Source organism: Eschrichtius robustus, chromosome 7, assembly GCF_028021215.1.
Source record: "Eschrichtius robustus isolate mEscRob2 chromosome 7, mEscRob2.pri, whole genome shotgun sequence".
Classification (NCBI taxonomy): Eukaryota; Metazoa; Chordata; class Mammalia; order Artiodactyla; family Eschrichtiidae; genus Eschrichtius; species Eschrichtius robustus.
This window is the reverse complement of record NC_090830.1, coordinates 9218429-9224434: the sequence shown is the minus strand read 5'-3', so window position 1 is coordinate 9224434 and position 6006 is coordinate 9218429. Positions and strand designations below refer to the sequence as shown.

The 6006-nt window shown below is 40.9% G+C and overlaps 1 protein-coding gene across 5 annotated transcripts in view; it reads left to right on the top strand.

The window, feature by feature from the left end:
- The window catches only part of MTR (5-methyltetrahydrofolate-homocysteine methyltransferase), a 130367-nt gene that overhangs the window by 1085 nt on the left and 123276 nt on the right, over positions 1–6006 (top strand). The gene's annotated exons all lie outside the window — the stretch shown is intronic.

The window sequence follows — 6006 nt, the reverse complement described above, 5'->3', positions numbered from 1 at the left end:
CTTTAAAATGAGCTCTGGGCCTTTAACGCCATCCCTGATTGTAATTTGTGGGCAGATACACCCATAAAAACATGTGAAGTATGAAGTAGAAAATGAAGAAACAAGAGAGTCGGTAATAAGGACGGAACAGTAGCAATGCTATGACAGATGACGATGTTCAGCTCAGGGAGGAGCGTGAAGACTGAATTCATAACTCAGGGAAATTTTTCAGAGGTGAGCTAGTGACCCTGTAGATTGTAAGGTCCCGATAAATGGGACCGTTAGAATTGTTCATGAAACAAGTGGAACTGTGACTGAGAAACATTTGATCACTGTTGCTGTAAAGTAAGACCTATATCTCTCACAGGGGTGTCATTTATTTATTTGACAAAATAAATTTATCTCTTACTGATGACTTCTGGCCTTCCCCTCCCCATTTAATTAAAAAAGGAGGTATGTGATTTCCCTTATCCAGCAGCAAAATGCCTCTAAAGATTTAGAATAGTTGGAATACTGAGTGATCTTTGTACAGCAGATGAAAGGAAAATTGTAGAGTATTTGAATCTAGCTCAGCTAGACCCCAAGGCTCACTTCTACAGCTTCTCTCTGTGTGGGCAGCCTGTATGTTGGGGTGAGAATCAGGTTTTAACTTCCTAAAAACCCTTACTTAGTTACTTATTGGTGTCCAGTCTTAGTGAAGCTCTTTAATGAAGAACTGGGAATTCTTAATCTCGATGTCAGGCCTTAAACCTAAATGTCCATGACCTCAGACCATGGTTGTACCCCCTTAGGAAAGAGGCTGGTGAGCTAGCAAATACTTCTTGTGAGAAAAGTTTACAGCTTCTAAACATTGCTTAGTTTCATCCTTGCTATGTATGTTATCTGGAACTCAGTTTTTAAATGATTAATGAAAGAATGACTAAATGAGCCAGTGAATTGATATCAGCCAGTTACCTGATTCTCATTCTTCCCTGTCTTATTAAAATCAAAGCGGAAATAGTATATTTCAGAAATGGAACATTGCACAAGCAAAGAGATGTCTACAAAGTGTAGCAAGTTGGTGCAACCTAGAAGTTAGAGATTCAAAAATGAAGTATCTTGCAAGGGACTTACAGGGCAGCAGTAAGATAGTCTTTGATATAGTAAAGTTAGGAAGCTGCTGAGAATGTGTTGGGATCATTTGTTTACAATGCAGAAAATGAAAACTTCTTTTCCTTGCTCTATGTGTTCCCCAGTTAGTGCCGTGGATATGGGAGTCCTGAATAAATCAGCTACATGGGATCATTCTATCCCCAGAGGAAATGTGTTCCTGACACTAATTACCTAAAATCCTGTGTATTAGAGGTTTATTGGTTTATGCCTTCATCTTGTCATTCTTCAGGATGGTTCTTAAAGGTGATACTATCTGACTTACCCACCTCAACATCTAATTGGTGTTTTAACCAGTTAACCCATGTTTGTTTATTCTTTGGAACACTTATTATGAATCACAGTATTATTACTGGGAAATAAAACGTTAATGGTAGAAAAAAAAATCACCCAAATGAACAAAATACATTGGCTAGGTCCTCTCAAACTGGGAAAAACACTGTGATCTCTTAAGCTCGCTAGACAAGGACTCTCTCTTCTGGACTGCGTATCTATATAATACATATATATGTTAAACTTAAAAATATTTCTGAGACAGTGTTGTAACTAGTCAGTTAAATGAAGGACCTGCAAAACTTCTACTGTGAAAGATGTTAGGGAGAATCTGCTCTGTTTAGAACCTGACTAAAATGTACAGAATGTTCTAGACCTAATGAACTGAATACAGATAAATACCAGAGGTTTGTTTTGTTGTTTTTGTTGTTTATGGAAGAGCAGCATTTCAACAAATGCTCACCCTGCCAAGGGAAAGGAGAATTGTTAAAGCGACTTACTCTTATGAGAAGGTTCTGGAGGAGCAATGGTGATTAGAAGCCAGTGAAAGATAATCCCCTACTGGAAAGTCTTGGGGAACACATAAAGATTAGAACAGTGAACACTTATGCTAACAAATATGGGAGGAGGATCTTTTAGTTTCTCTTACCGTAAATCTTACGTTATCCCCCAAAGGATAAATAATCATGTGGAAAATGTAGATGCATTGGATTTTTAAGGACCTCAGTTGCAGAGGAGTTTTGTATTCAATCCTTACAATTCCCACTCATATTTGTTGTATTATGTGTTCCCTTTTGCCTCTATTTTCTGTTCACAATTCTCTTGCTCCTGTTTCACATATTTCCACGTATTTGTACATTTCCTTGTAGACGCTAGTCTGTGTATGTGTTTTTAATTCATATAAATATAAACCTGGTAGTTAGTCATTTCTAACTTTCTCCCTCAATATTCTGTCCGTACAGTAGAGCAACACAGAGGTAGATCCGGCTGCCACCCAGTAGTGTTCTGCATGAGCATGTTGCACATTTGACTTTGCCATTTCCCAAGGTTGTCTGCAGCTTGCCACTTCTATAAACATCCTCTGATATGTTCTCTATGGATCGATGGAGACTTTGTTTGGGAAATACCAGGAGTGAGATGGTTGGGGTCTCCTCATGCTTAATTTTACTGACTCCTGCTAGGCTGCTCTCCACAATGGCTGTATCTGTCTGTGTTCCAAAAAGCAAGAGTTCAGATTTTCTTTGGCGTTATCCAGTCTTCTAATTATTGCCCATCCATTGTGTATATATTGGTTTTGTCTTGTTTTAATTCCTGTCTCTTTGATAGTTAATGAGTTGGAGTATCTCTTCATATACTTGTTGATTATTCAGTTTTTCCTTCGCTTGGTTTGCTTATTCGCATCTTTTGCCCATTTTTCTATTTGATTTCTTATTGATTTGTAGGAGCTCCTGGTACATTATAGATGTTAGTCCCTTTCACTTACACTTTTTTTTTTTTTTTTTTTCCTTTGGCCGTGCCGTGCTGCTTGAGGAATCTTAGTTCCCTGAGCAGGAATTGAACCTGGGCCCCCAGCAGTGGAAGCGCAGAGTCCTAACCACTGGACTGCCAGGGAATTCCCAGTCCCTTTCAGTTATAGACATTGCAGAATCTTCCTTCAATTCATAATCTGTTTATTTTGTCTGTGGTGACTTTCATTTAACAGAAATTTTTAGTTTTTATGTAATCAAATTCACCTTTTTTTTTTTAAACATTATAGGTTGAGCTTTTTGAGTCTTTGGAAGTCTTTCCCTATGCTAAGTAATAAAGATATTCTATATTTTACTTTCCTTATTTTATGATATTGTTTTGTAGTGTATCATAATATTTGGTAGGCCAAATAATCTCTTCCTAATTTTTAAAAGTTAACTTAGCTCTTTCTGGACTTTTAGTCTTCCACATAAATTACAGAGTAAGTTTATCAAGTTTCTCGTAAAAAAATCACATGTTTTGTTTAGAGTTTACAAAAAACCTTTGATCTCTTACATATGTGATGGCTCTTAACAAGATATCACAATTTGTATGTGTGGGGATGGGATTGTTTTATGGTAAATAGTGAACTATCTTTTTTTTTTTTCTGGCTTTGCCACGCGGCATGCGGGATCTTAGTTCCCTGACCAGGGATCGAATCTGTGTCCCCTGCAGTGGAAGCCCAGAGTCCTAACCACTGGACAGCCAGGGAAGTCCCTATAGTGAACTGTCTTACAGATTGAAAACAATCTATATTTCTGATTTGAGAAGTGAATACAGTAGAGGCCTCGTGGAAAAATGCTTAGACTTCTTATGAAAATGGGAGAAGTGGGGTGCACTCCATTGTCAGATTTGCAGTGAGTAGAGAAAAGCCAAACCAACACTGATGAGCGAGACCAGGGTGGGAGGAGATGGGGCATTTCTTATGTCGTTATGTTAATTTCTCCTTTCTTCTTCCTGTCCCCTTAAGCATGTGTGCACGTGGTCAGTGGAGGAGATAGAAGGACAAAGACATGTAAATAATATGATATTGATTGACCATTTTGCTGATGCCAAAGGCATATTTCATTGTGGAAAAGACTGGGGTTTTTTTCCTAGAAGGTTTGAATACTTTTTAAATTTCAGATGCATCACTTACTTCCCCGCCCCCCCCGCGCGCCCCCCCGCCACCATGTCCACACCCTGTGCGCCCCACAGTCGGGTGATTCAGTCACACCTACTTAAGCTCACATGCTCTCATTTCAGGGTGGATTGCAGCTGCATTCTTTTAAGAAAAAAGGAACTCAGCTGAGCATATAGGTTAAAGTTTTTAACCTTCTCTCTTCTTATTCCCCATCTGAAAGGATCTCCATTTAAAAGTTTTCACTGAGCATTGTTTTCCCTCTGCCACATTCATGTTCATTTCCAAACCTGTAAACATGCCATCCCTGCTTCCTGCCCCAAGATGAACAGAGCTGAGAGCTTCAGGCTTACGTGATGCTTTTTCATGGTCCTCTGGACACTGTAGTATATAGAAAGCAACCTTTAGAGTTTGAAGCCCAGCTCCACTTTTTATCAGCTGTGCAATAATAATGACATAGTAAGAGTCGTTAACATTTACGGGCTGTTTATGTGAAGGATATATGTCTCATTTCATGACTTGTGTGATTTGAGAGTCCCAGCTGTTAACATCTGAAATTTGCTTTCAAGCACATTGTTTCATTCTATTATCACACTTTCTGTGATAAAGGCAGGGCAGATATTTCCCCGTTTTTCAGAAACACAGTCTTGTCAAAACCCCGTAGCTACTTATGAGAGCTAGGACTAAAACCCCGATTTCTTGGCTTTTTTTGTCATCACCATTAACTTAATCATGTCAAATTCTGGGTGCTTATTAGCTGATAGGACAACCACATCATGGTCAATCAATATCAGGGAAGTCCGTGAATGGCACTTTGGATGCCAGATCTATAGGGCTTGAGATCTGAGTAGATGCTGGTTATCAGGGCGAGTAAGGAGTCAGATAACACTGAGGTTGTCAGGTCAGGCTTCTGGGAAAGGTGGTGGCATTCACAGAAACAGGGAGATCAGACAGGAAATTTGGCAGGTTTGGATTTGGATGATAGATTGAGGGGCAGGTGGGTATTCTAGGGGGCCATCACAGGTGGACATCTTGAAATCTGGGTCTAAGGTTGGAGCCCAGTGTTTGAGAATTCGAAGGTCATGGGTGCCTTTGGAGAGAGTAATTGCGGTAGAGAGGCTAGGAGGAAGCCACAGCGAGAAGAGAGGTTGAGCTAGAGCTGCCTGGGGTCGGGGGTGGGGGTGGGGGGGGAGAGAGGAGCAGTGGGAGGTGTGGGTGGAGCTGGTCATGTGCTCTTCCTTAGGTGCAGAGGGAGCCGAGCTGCAAGAGGATTTTGAGGTGGAGGGGGGTGAATTTGAGGAGCTCCCCAAAGAAGACTCTTTTGTACAGGATTAGGTGAAATCACCTGTGAGTGAAAAGGATGAGAAGGATTTGGTGCCAAAAGCAAGCAGACGTTTGGGACAGCAGGTGTGGGAAGTGTAGAGAGAGCCGAGAAAAGGTGAACCAAACAAGAGGCTCGATGTTAGGAATTTTCAGTGACTCCGAACAGCATGATTTTGTGGCTTTCCAGTAGTTCTTGGAGACCATAAAGTAGGATTGGAAGGAGTAGGCCTTGGGGCTTTTGAGGACTGGGAATTAGGAGAAGTCAAGGGCACGGGGAGAGTTGAGAAGCTCCAGGGTGTTAGGCAGTCATTGGTCCAGAGATGGAGCAGGGGTGAGGAAAACCCTGTGTGTAGGCTATGTGAGTTCTGGCAGTAGGTGGGAGAGACGGTCAAAGTTAACAGTCTAAATGGCCGTTTGGAATTATTGATGGCTTTCAATTATCAAGCTAAATCTCCTTATTGAGGGGACGCAAGCACAGAACCAACAGAGAGCCCTAAAGATGTTCTCCGGCAGGTGGCCTGGCCTTGTAACACTTGGCTGTTTGCTGCTTGTTTTGCTCATCTTTGAAACAGGAACAACTAGAGCCTACTTTAACCTTGGTGTGGTGCTTTACCAGTGATTCTGTGCTGTGTACAGTGTCCTATTTCATTAAGCAT